This window comes from Cygnus olor, chromosome 6 (genome assembly GCF_009769625.2).
Source record: "Cygnus olor isolate bCygOlo1 chromosome 6, bCygOlo1.pri.v2, whole genome shotgun sequence".
Taxonomy (NCBI): Eukaryota; Metazoa; Chordata; class Aves; order Anseriformes; family Anatidae; genus Cygnus; species Cygnus olor.
In genome coordinates, this window is record NC_049174.1 from 28,881,697 (window position 1) to 28,894,980 (window position 13,284).

A 13,284-nucleotide genomic window follows, 5' to 3' on the forward strand; every position below is an offset into this window, starting at 1 on the left:
GGAGCAGTGAAAGTCCACCTTCTTTCCTCCTTTTCTCACTATGCACATGCTTAGCAGGAGCTGGCTGCTGAGAGCAATTGGGGACCTCGCACCGTGAGTCTATGGGACACTCTGTGTCACATCCGAGTGTCAGCAGCCAGCCCTGTTCCTCTCACCACCTCTCAGCACAGCGCAGCTCCCCACAGCCTGCAAAAAATCCTTATCAGACTACTTCCCTTATCACATTTCTCTTTTAATAATCTCTGTGTAGCTAAGTGGGTCGCTCCAGGGCTTTGGACAAAGCACTTCTTGGGCAGGAGGGCAGGTCCCATCACAACAGGGCCAGACAAACTGCAGCTGCGGAGAAGGGCAGCAGTTACTTGCTGTGCCCCAAGCAACTCTACCAGCAGGAAAACAAGAGGACGCACTACAGCTGGTTAAGCTTGATTAAAACACATTTGTTAATCAAAAATAAAACCTGATCATGCCCAAAAGAAAGCCTGGTCTTGCGGAACCAATAAAAATGCAGAAAAGCCTACCCAGTCCTCAGTCAGAGGAGACTCTGGGGAGCCAAAGGTGGGCAAGAAAGGGTGTTGCAGGAACACTTGGACAAGACAGGGAGTGCTGCCTGGTGAGAGCGTGACTGCCAGAGAGGCAGAAAGCACTGGAAAGCAGAAGTCTCTCTTGCTCTGCTGAACACAGCAGGCCTTTATCCATAGATCTCAACTGCCATGTTCAGAGGACCCAGGTGAAGGAGCAGGTGCAGGTTGCTGCCATCAGGTCTACAGGGAGGCCACTAGTAAGCAACCCCAGCCCAGCCCCTCTGAGGGGCTGACTGCCAGGCAGCTGTGACAGCCACCTAAACCAGCTTCTTCCAACTTCTTTTGCAACCTGTGGATCCTTTCAGAGAACATAAGGAGGGTTATCTTCCTGCAGAGCAGGGATCAGACTTGTACTTTTGATCCCCAAAATGGCACTGAGAAGGCCCATGAAACGGGATGCAACATTCACCTACTGGCCCACTCTCACCTTAATGCACAGGCAGGGTGGAGGACGTTTGTGTTATGTCTCTGAGGCTAATCTCCATTCCCCTCTCTCTCATATAAACACATTCCCCGGCTTACCCTTGCCTGCAGTAACTACCTCTAAAGCTGCGCACGGTAAATCAGCATAGCCATTCAGCTCATAACTCCCCTTATTTAGGCTGGGATTGAACGTCCAGGAGAGAATCAATGATTTTCATTCTCCCCCTGTTCAGTGGCCTCTCTTCAAATCCAGGAGTCTTTGAGGTATTCACGGGGCAGTGAAGGATGAGGGGGAGACGCATGCACATGAGGACTGCCCTGCTTGTGACTGAGGACTGAACCGAGAACCTCCAGCTAGAAGCACAGCTCTCTACAGCTCAAGTGACAGCAGCAAGCGCTGCAGCTATGAATGACTAACGCGCTTGGTGAACTGTCTGCACAGCAGGATGCAGAGCATGAGTATTCGCATCTTCCTCTCAAGCCCCTGGCACACACGAGCTTGTTGGAGACTGGAAGAAAAGCAGCACAAGGTGGAGAGGCAGAGTCCTATACATCAGCTACTGGTGCCTCCTTTGCTCATGTGCATGCCACAGGAACACCGCTCAGGCTACACATTTCTCTGCCATTCCAACAAGCAAGAAGGGTTCAATATGGCTTCATCTTCCCCAAGCGGCGTGGTGAGCCTCTTCTACTAAGGATGTTGCTCCAAGGCCCCGTGGTCAGCTGTACTCCCCTGGGCTACCAGATCCATTATGGAGCAAGAGTTTCCCACCCGCTGGGTGAATTTCTATATGTCTGGCACACGAAGAGAGCCATCACCCCAGAAGTGCCCAGCGATAAGTGCCCAGCAAGAACACAAGCTGCAAATTGCAAAGCAAAATGAAGTTCCCAATGTGAAGATCAAGAGAACTGATGTGGATATAAAGGAGCTTTTTTATGGGGCAATACATCTGTCTGGCTAATCAGGAGATGTGATGTTTTCAGGCCTGCAGGGACGGAGACTGTTTAACTCAGAGGAATCTGGAGTATGTTGCCAGGGGTCAAAGGTTTAGAGCAGCCTCTGTGCATCTATACCCACAGACCATTCATTGAGATGGCCTGCACTCCTGCTTCCCACATGTCCAAGAAGTTAATCTGCAGTTCCACTGCTCCCTAGGGGCCAGGCGCACTGAGTGCAGGGTCAGCTGGGAAGCTCTTGTACCACTGTGCTGAGGGGCTCTGCACTTGTCCTGCAAAACACTCGGCACTGGAATGGGCTCTTAACTCACAGGCCGGCTCTGCGGAAAAAGCTTCTGCTGCAACAGTGATGCTCAGCTGAGGAGCAGCTCTGAATGGGGGAAAAGGCAGCCTCATGCAGCCTGCTGTTTGCCTCATTACTTGCTATGATATAGCAGAGACAACATTTCTGCACTGCTCCGTGGCACGGATTATGTTCTCCCACCACCCCCTCTCAAAAACAGATCTGCCTTGTACAACCAGCCCAGAAGTCAAATGTAAAAGTCACCTGAGCAGTAAAAAATGATGGCTCCACAAGGCCGGTCATCAAACCTGCTCCCAGCTCTCCCAACAGCGCCACACCGGCGAGCTGCGCTAACGGATCCCTCTGGACCCCCTGAACCAGACAGGGATGGAGCAGATGGCCCCGGGTGTGCTGCTGACTGCAGGCATGCCTATTCTCTCTGCTAATAACCCGTGAGCTCACAGGACAACTCCCGTCCCCAGGCTGGTACGTGCCGTCATAGGTCAGGCTATTCCGGGTGAGCCACGGCTGCTCCCTCCCTTCCCCTGTGACGGTCTCTAATCCTCCAGCTCGTTGCAAAGCCAGATAAAGTTCGGATGGAAACTTCAGGCTCTTTGATAGCTATTAATGGAGCAGATTTACCAGGGTAGGAGTCAGAACCCCGCCGTGGCTCCCAAATCTCAGGGCGGATCAGGGATGGTGTGATCTGTCAGCTGCTGTCTGGAGGCAAACCGCACTGGGCAGCGACATGGATCTGGCATTTAAAAGATTAAGCAGCAACCACGCCTCGGCTCCTTGATCTGCCCTTGACCTGAGAAATCCTGACCCTGCATAAGGAAAGCGACCATTTCAAAAAGGTGGAAGATGAAAGCTCAGATGAAGGAGGGAATACTTTGTATGAATGAGGTGGTTTAACAACACGCATATAACAACAACACACCAATAAATCCAACTTGTGGATACCAAACGGAGATAAATCTCCATCTGAAACACCTGAATTTAGGCTGGTCTAGCCCTGATGAAGGGGGAGTCGCTAAGCCCACAACCAGAGAGGTTGAGCCCTGCACGACCACATCTTACTCCACACTGTACCAGAGACGGGGTTGTGGTCACATCTTATGGACACGGCCCCTCTGCTCCTAAATCCCTCCAGCTCCTGACCTCTCCTTCCCTCACAAATGCCTCTGACTTCTGCTGTATCTGCCAATCCCAGCACATTATCTTCAACTACCTACCAACGAGGCAAAGAGCCAGTAATACTGTGACTAATTTTGAATTCCAACAAGTTGGGATGTGCCAATGGGCCAACCAGCAACAGAACAAATAAATCTTCAACCTCAGGCCGCAGCCTGTTCTTCCATGGAAGACACACAGAAAGCGGGGCGGAGGAAAACAGGATCCAAGTCAAAATGGAAAGAGCAAAGCCCCACAACTTAATAAGATACAAAGGGAATTGCGCAAGCTTTTTAAGCCTGGTTTGTCCCTTGCCCCAGTGAGATGTGAGTTGCTCAGCGAAGGACTTGGGTTTTGTGCTCGGGGAGAGGAGCAGAAGCCCCCCGCCTGCCCCCCAGAGCAGGCCGCGCTGCTGCCTCAGCGCCTGCCTCTAGGCCCGGCGGGGGACAGCCCGGCCTCCTCGTCCCAGCCTGGCACAATCGAGTCTTTCTTTGGGACAATCGGACAAAGGAGGATGGGATGGACAGGAAGAAACTCCAAAGGTCTTAGCACTGCATTTTAAATTGAGAGAATTATTCCCGGGGCTGAGCAATCAGCAAGATCACTGGAAAATGGGAAAGGGCAGCGTCACCCTTAGTGCAGACAGAGCAGCTCTTGTTTGCCTCTATTCGCTGGCAAAATTCAACAGATCCTGCAAAGACAGGACGTTGGGAAATCAGGGTTCAATACAGTGTTTTGTTAGAGACTTCCTGTATAACCTGGGAAATCCACGTCCAATGTCACTTCCATCCAGCTGAAAAGGGGAGCATTTGTTCAGCGGGGCACAGAGTGACCACAGTTATCCCCGGCATCCCCAGCTGGCAAATGGGAAGCAGAGGTACAGAGAGGTGGGGTGACCAGGGTTTTCAGTGCTCTTAGGATTTCACAGGCGTCCCTCTCACTAAAGCCTATAAGAATTTGCATTTATTTGACGTATTCTAAACCAAAATACAGCTATATATATATTTTAAAAAAATAATAATAAAATATAACAACAATAATTCTCTGGTCACACTGGATGTTCCGAGACTTCAACAACAGCGATATAAAAAATTTGCTAACAGTGACGAACTTAAAGCATTCAAATAGACTGGACTGAATGGAGATTCTTCGCTAATGGCAGACTTCCAAAAAAATTAGACGACCGTCTAAGGTGTGATTTAAGCAGGTCTGCATCCACTGTGAACAGGGGAAGGATCTTGTAAGGCCCTTTCAGAGGTAGTTTCCAAATCCTGAAGACGACAGCAACAGAAGCTTAATCGCCTGGTCTCTGAATATCCACTCCAAGACCTCACTCCTTCTTCCCTATCACAGTCAGAAATACAAAATATATCCAAGCATGACTAAATAATAATGGCAAATATGGCTAATCATCAAAGAAATCTAAGTCTCTGTCACCTTCCCTAAATGGCACTACACTGCAAAATATCCCGTAGGAGCAAGAGTCACACTGCACTGCTTTCAAGGCTCATCTCAAATATCTGCCTCTGACAGCTACTAAGGAGCAGTCTCACCATGACCTGCACCTTCAGGACACACCTCTCGAGTTTAACGTGACTCACTCTAGTTTAAACTCAAGTTTAATGTGACTCATGTCATATTGGGTTGCCTTACAAGGTTCATCCTCTTTGCTCACTCTACAGCCATTAAGAAAAAAATCCAGGAACCCCACTTTCTCGTTCTGAATTATTTCCTGGAGAAACCTGCTACCCTAGAATAGGCTCAGAGATAGTTCAAGGCAACAACTTTCACCAGACTGAAGTTAGCATCTGAAGGATATAACCGTGTTTCTGCTCTCTGCATGCCAGCTGTAAAGCGAGATGTAGAAATACACACAGCAGGTATAGGACTTTTTTTGAAGTCTCGTGGCTGGAAATGATGGTCCGCTTATCCTTAAGGCTGAGTCATAGGTAGTGAGTAAGATCCCCAAGAAAGGGGTACACAAAGGACCTGCCCTACTTTTGTGGCTGCACATTGCACCATCCTGATGTAAGAACACCTGCTTTATTTCAGCATTTTCCTTTCAATACTCTGCTGAAAACTTTATTTTTTTCTTTTGGTGAACCATAAGAAGGGGATTGCTTGGCTGCAGCAATTTTTTCTAACGCAGCTGCAAACCTCCATCCAAACTCAGAGGCTTTAACTGAAGGAACTGCAGGGCACAAGCCTGTAGTGATAGCCCTCTGAGGATAAGCTATTCCTAACTGCATCATGCACTTCACCCAAGACCTCAAACAAATCAAAATTACTCTGCTCAGCTTCTCCCTATGGGATGAGGCAGCTAGTACCCATCGTAAAAGGATGCAAAGGCTCAGCTAGTTGCTGCACTGGAACATCTCACAATGCTTATAAACAAAAGCAGAAAGATGTAGAAACTTGTTAATCAACAGTACTACAGGGAGGATATTATGTTTTCTTACAGTAACAGCACCACAAGAGATGTTTTGTATTTCATTCTCTGTTCTGTAAAGGTCCTTAGACTACTTCACAGTATTTGTTATGAAGACTAATTGGAGCAAGCTCATGAAACCTGTCACTCTTAAGACGCTTCCTCCAATGCTTAGCTCCCTTTGGGGGCTGCGGATGCTTTTCTCAAGTTACATGATAGCGATGTGAATCCCTTGGTCAGTCATAGCACTCATTGTTCACATCATTATCAAGCGTCCTAAGACTGCAGGTAAACTCAACGAGAACTGGGCCAAACCCTCAGACCTGTTTAGCCCAAGCACAGGACAGCTAGCCAATCTAGCAGATCTCAGCTCTTCCTGCACTTGGACCTCAAGAAGCTGTCTCACACACTGTGTCAGGAGAATTGCTGTCTCACTCTCTAAGTCAAAATTGCCATGTGAATGGGCAGAGCTGTAAGCACAAGGTAAAAGTCTTCCTAGACCTGTGGCCAGAACCTCTAACTCATCTTCTGCACAGGGAAAAGAGGCAGGAGGATTTTCATTACCCAGGTTACCCAATCCTCTATTTTTTTTTACTCTTTCAGCATCTGCAATTATACTGCTTGCCACATTCCCCATCCCAGCACGACAAACATCTCTGAGGAGCAGCATAAATGGTTTCTTTGTTTTTGAAGCCTGCAGCACGTTCCCCCAGCCCCACTGCTGCCACACTTATAGTACTCAACTCTTTCTGAAGAAGGTAGTAAGTACTCTACTTTCGATTCCAACCTGTGATCAAATCACTTTTCTAAATCGGGCTTTGACATTTCCCTGCCTTAATGTCACTCACTCTGGAAAGCCTTGGTTACCAGGATCTGCTAACGTCTCCAGCTATTATATCGTCAACATACAAATTAGTGGAAGAAAGTAGGAAGGAAGAAAAAGGAGCAGCGCAACAGGATAGGCTAAAAGCCCCACACTTGGCTGGCACAAACTTCCTTGCAAAAGCCCTGCCTCTTAGAGGAAGATGTCTGTTGAGGACCACAATCTCCTGACACAGCATTTTCCTCCAGAAGCTGACATTTCCATTTTCAGAGAGCAAGTATGGTGAATCCAGCAGACAGAAGTAACATTCACCAGCCTCATTCTGCTTCCTGCTCCCCCAAATCAGGAGAACAATTCCAGAAACGCTGATCTTGGATATTTATCCAGGTTGGAAGCTTCTCCTCCACCACGAAAAATAATGATATTCTGCCCAAGTAGCCTTTCCACATTACCTACAAGACAGGCAGTACCTTTTTGCAAGGTCAAGTCATGTTATTCAAGCTGTAAAGCGCAACTGCTCCCAACATCACAGGTGAGACCTGAGGTTCTGTATGAAGGGACTCTCCCTCTAAGATAAAAATCTGTGTGCTGTAAAAGTTCATCACTATAAGGGTGCCCGTGTTGCTCAAGTATTCTGAATACGCATATATTCACATACATATATTTCTGTATAACTCACACTTTAGGCACCTAACCCTTCTGAACCACTGTAGGTAGCTACTTAAAGATGATGCTGGAGAAGAAGCAGTTCAGAGAGCTGCAGCACGTATGAGTTTAGTAAGCCCACAGACTGTATTTGCTGCACTGAAGAAGGCATCTATTAGCGTGAACCTGAGAAAGGTTATGCAAGCTGTTATGGAAGGCAAAGCCATCAATATTCCAGCTTGCTATGCAGAATAATGCCGACTTAACATTCAGAGCATTTTTACATGTTTATTTTATCCAGACGGTCTGCAGATTTCAGAAAGACAAATCCCTCCAAAAGATTGCAGAACCTGGCAAATCCTCATGATCTAGCAATGAGCAGTCATATACTGCAAACATGAATTTAAGAGCCCTCTAAGAACTCTGAAATCTCCCGTCTCCTAATATCTAACAAGTTTATTCTCCCCCTTTCTTTGCATGCAACTATGGGCTGCTGCTTTGGGGAATCCTAAGAGCCCACCTGCCGAGAGGTCTGAGCACTGGAAATCAGTTAGTTGTCTGTGGTTTGTGCACTTAAAATATAAACCAAGACACGCCTGCAACTGGCATTTTTAGCTATAACCCACTAGAGAGCTGCTTTTTTTTTTTTTTTTTTTTTTTTGTCAAGAAGCAGGGTGTTTCCAAAATAGCTGTCTGCTGACTGATTTCCATGATCCTTCTCTATCTAGGCGTAGGCTGGAGTACCTCTTTGTTTCTTTAATCTACCACACCGCCTGGAGCAACAAGCCAACAGCTTCTCTCTCATCTTTCTCTGAAAGCTTCGTGCTTAATGCTGCAGTATCTCTCAGGCTACTACAGCATAGTCCTTTTTATCCTCCCATCTTTGACCATACAAGTACAGCATAGCCATTGCTATTTGGCAAGCGTTACACAAGTAGGGAAGAAGCCAAGGTTAAAGCTATCAGCTACACGTCCTGCCTCCAGTGGCCAAGCACTCCCTGCAACGCTTCAGTTTCCTACAGCCACTTGCTGAACAAGCTTGCGTTACACGTTAGAAGCATCTGATCAGTGAAAACATGCACAGAGACTTCTGAAATTTTGCTTTTGTTACAATAAATATGAGTTAAAGGAGCAGTGTAGCATTCAGAATTACGGAGGTATTTTTTGCTTTGAAGCAGAAGGTCATTACTGATCTAGTCCTCTTCTTATCCTCAGGAACCTGAACTAACAATCTGTTTATTCTGCCCCTCTTCTATCAGTTCTCACATGCTGGCATCCAGATCGCTTGATGAGAGCAGTGCAGATACCCAGCCAGCACACCACCAATTCCCACAACACTGGGCTACAACGTCTAACCCTCGGCAAGTTTGATGGATTGATTCTCAGCTTTCCGCAGACCAGCGGTGGGACTCCTTCTCCAAGGCACGGAATCAGTTCTGAAACCAAAAGGCACAGGAAATACCGCGCGGTTAATCTGTGCTAATTCCAGACTCATACAGACTCATTAGAGAAAGAGATAAAGATGACATTCATCTGTAAGCAAAGCCCAGGGGCTCAGTCAATTTCTGTGGCATCTGCTCTGGCAAAAAGCCTGTAAATAACAAGGTCTTTGAAGAAACGGGCAAGTTCTATAGGCACTCCCTTGCTTTTATTAGGGAAAAATGTTGTTCATAGTACTTTTGAGCGGATCTAGCTACATTTTTAAGCAAAACCAAAACAAGCAAACAAAAAAACAGAGCCTAAAACACAAACCCTCACATCCTCCCAAGACCACTGGGATATATTTAAAAACTACACCACAAACATATTTTTCACCTAAAATGCTACGTGACTTTCAAAAAAAATTACTTTATGAATAGAATTGCTCCCCTAACAGTAGGACATCCTATATATATATATATATATATATATATATATATGTATTACTTTTTTTTTTTTAATAACTGTCCTAGGAAAGGTCTGAAATCCTTGCATGGAATGTTAAAATTGATAACGCGGAAGCTTTCTTTTATGAGAGACCTGCAGTGACACTCTATCGGTGGTTAACTGTGAAATGACGTTTCTCAGAAATCAGGTTCTGCTGATCAACGGGCCTGACTTCAGGTACGCTACAAACTAGGTGCTACTTGATGGTGGAAGCGGGGAGAGTTGAGCCCCCTCACACCTCCCCGGCCTGCCTGCATCAGGCACAGATTTACAGGCAGTGTGAAAGAGGAAGCTCTGCCCTCGCTTCCAGCCACGTACGTGCACCCGCAGCAGGTGATGACAGCGGAGTTCAGCTGCTCCCTTTTCCCAGCTGGCCACAGCTACGCCTCAAGTGCCTTTTTCACATGTGGCAGAAGGTATGAAGGCCAAGCTGGAGAGCCCGGCTCAGCTCCTTTGATTGTGGGGAGGCCCCAGCTGACAATGTTACCTCAGAAAGGTAACTGCTGCTGTGCAGCAGCTCTGCCACGCCTGCACTAAGCAATAGGGTTTGCTGAACACCTGTATCTGTGAGTCTGGCACACGAAGACATTTTAGCATTAAAAAGGCAACTCAGAGTGTTTTGTTTTGTTTTTAAGAGGAGCAGAAAAGTGAGAGTTCCTTCACATGCTAGAGCAGCGCAAGGTTTGCAGAATCCTTACGCAGGGCACAGGACACAGCAATCCAACGAAAGCAGTTTGCCTTGCTCGTCCTCCCCTCTCAAACCTTCACATCAAGACCTCCCAACCAAGTCAAAACATTAAGTGCTCCTAACTATCAGCCCAGTCGCTTCTGTCCTTCATGCAGTTTCCAGTTCTCAGATAACCAGATCTGATTTGAGCTCAGCAGCTTTTATTTTTGACAGCGGTCTCAGAGCTCAGTTACCAGCCCTGGACAAGCAGCCTCTCTGCTCAGCTCTGGGCTGGAAAGGTGTCGACAGCCGCTGAATATATTACACACAAGTGGACACGAGCTGTCACTCCCAAAGGAGAAGGAAAAGGCAGACTGAGGAAACTTTTTCACTGTAAATCAATTGGGGGGCTGTCTGTTAAAAGAACTTCAGACCACTTTTGTTCCTGCGGTGCACCATACATTCATCAGCTTTAAAAATAGGGCCAGGAAACAATACGGAGCGATTGTTTAAAACTGCTGCAGAAGATCTCCAGGAGAGCATAAACAAGGTGTGCTGCTACCTGCAAATGGCTCCAAGAATCTCTCTTTATTCTGATGGGGAATGAAAAGAAAGCTTCGCGTCCCATCTTCCTCCTAGACAGGTGGTACCAATCTACCACTCGTGTCTTCACAGGTGTCACAGAATGGCTAGAGAGTTCAGCACTACTCCATGATTAGCTATTGAAATAATAAGATACTTCAGGTCGGCAGAGATCTGCATCTTTCGTGTCTCCCTCTCACCCCCACCTATGTATCACAACCCAGAAAATCCCGAATCCAGGCAGCAAGTGGCTGATTGCAGCATCAGTGCAGCTGCAGGCTTGGTCTGCCTGCAGCGTTACTCATTGTATGCAGCCTCATGGCAGGAGGCCCTTCTTGTTCCCGAGGTTTGATTGCAGTGGGATCCTGACCTGTCATCGAACCCCTCTGCGTAAGTCGCTGTTAGTGCTGTCCGAAGTCACAGGTGAAGTCTCCAGGGTCACTGCTGAAACATTCACAATATTCACAAGGTATTAAGATCCACCAGCCTCCAGAGTCCACTTTTCGTCATAATCCCAAGGGAATATAACGTGCAAATCCTTCATGCATCTAACGGGTGAATATAGCATCTAGCCAACAAGGATAAGCCTAAAATGCAGTTATTTCTGTTTGGGTTGTATGACCTCCTGCCACATCAGGCCTTGGAGAAGACAGCATCAGAAGTCATGCCCCTAAAAGAAGGAAGGCTCACCCAGGGTCTGTGATAGGAAACAAAACCGTTCCCTTCCAGAACGTTCATCTGAAATAGGCTTTTAACCAACAGTGACTGAACGCTCTGCCCCCTCAGCCACCATTCAACAGCATAAAGCAACAGAGAAGCTCAGGACACCTCTTGCTCAGCCATCACTGGATGAGGATCTGATTTCTCATCTGCACAGACCTTCAGCACTGGCAGCCTGAACAGGACAGGTTTCCCCAACAGTGCTCGTCCCTCAAGGCCGGGCAGAGGAGCGCCTTGCTGGCTCTGTTCTGGGCTTGTCTGCTGCAAGGGAAGGGAAGGAGGAGGGCTTGGGCTTGGTTTTTGCTGGCAGCGGGTTGGAGTTTTTCCTTCCTCTCTGAGGAGAGGTTCGCTAAGAGGAGAAGCTTTTGAAGGAATAAGATGGATGCATGGAAAGACACGAAGTCTCGGCAGTCAGCTAAGATCAGATGCTATTTTCAGATGACTTATGGACATACACCCACAATACATGTCATTAGCTGGGCACAGCTGGGGCTGAGGCTACCAGCCAGCTCCAAGTGCAGCTTGCCCCCCAAAAATAGAGAACTCTCTATCCGAGAGCCCTATAGTTATGAATATTTACCACATATTTCATGACAGCAAAACAAAAGAAGTGTCCAAGTAGGTAATAACCCCCCAACACCTGGGTATCTTGAACAAGGATCCACAGCAACCAGACCAGGAAAACCCATGCAAGTTGAACGCCTCCTCCTTTCAGATCCTAGCCACGGTTTGAAATTCCTGCTTCCTTTTTATTTGCAGAGGTCCCTCTCCTGCTTTATCATCTTATTAAGCACACGCATGCAGACAAACACAGAAATCACCATCTAAACTTAGACTGGAGAAGTCAGCTCCGCTGTAAATGTCACCAGGTTTAAGCCATGGCTGGGAGGAGAGCAAGTTTGTGTCACTGTCAGTCAAAAGTCACGCAGAGACATATTGCTGTATCAAACACCATTGTCAGCTGTCTCCTCCAAAGCAAATGCAGAGTCTATTCTCAGAGCCCGTGAGTCCTTGCTGTGGCCATTAATAACCGGGGGGGGGGGCTGTCAGCAGCCTGCAACCCTCCCCAGACCGCCACTTCACGTTACAGCCTCGCTGAGAAAGACTGAAAACTGTGCGTGGACTTGCATCGCTCCTGGAAAATGAAAACATTTTCTGTGTGAATCGATGCACCTGCCTCTGGGCTGCAGAACGCTACACCCAGGAGCGGACGGAGCCGAGCCTGAACTCAGCTTCCTGGCTTCACTCGCTCAGACGTGTACCACAGAGAACTGACATTTGATTTTCACCTCCTCCCCACAAACCGCATCCTATTACAGAGTGGGAGAGAAGCAGGCCTGCACCTGCAGCCTTTAATCTCTCAAAAGGGCTCTCAGAGAATATCTGATACGTTCGGAAGCAGACAGATTCGCAGTGACCTGGGAGCAAACTCCATCGCTTTTGGCTAAACGATTCCACGTTCATGTGTGCTTGCAGACAAAACCCTGCCCCCTCACTTTCGTTTGCATTGCAAACACGCAAGGTGCAGAGAAGGGGAAGTCTTGTTATACGCGGAGGAGCTCAGATTTCCAATACAGACCTTTTAAAGCAGAGCAGAAATAGCTCATGGAGAAGAAGCTGGGTAACTGAAAAGCAGATGTGATTTTGGCCTTCTGCAAAGGTGAGCAGTAGCTAACGGAGGGGAGGTAAATCCCTCACCCTTTTCTCTACGTGTGTGCATCACAAACTACAGCCATCAGCACCTGAGCACTCCTTGCCCACCCCATTAATAATCTTTCTGTGTAGCCAGCATTTGAAAATCACCCACTAAAAAGCACCCCCGTGTCTACAGATGGCACAGTCACTCCTGCAATCCTTCCGTCATCGCGTACGGCTGATACACGTATCAGGCAGAGTCGTGAAGGTTGTTATGACACCAACAGGCTCGAGTGATGCCACCCAGCTCCTCTCTCCCGGCCTCTCTGGCTCTGATCTCTCTGTTCCCCACCTTCACACACTTCTATTACACCCGAGTCCCGCCACGTGTTACAACCAGCGCAGAGAGAAGCGATCCCAGCTCCTGCAAAGGAAGCGAGC

At 47.6% G+C, this 13,284-nt stretch overlaps 1 protein-coding gene across 13 annotated transcripts in view; it reads right to left on the reverse strand.

Moving 5' to 3' along the window:
• The window catches only part of BIN1 (bridging integrator 1), a 94,918-nt gene that overhangs the window by 56,593 nt on the left and 25,041 nt on the right, over positions 1-13,284 (reverse strand). The window lies entirely within an intron of this gene.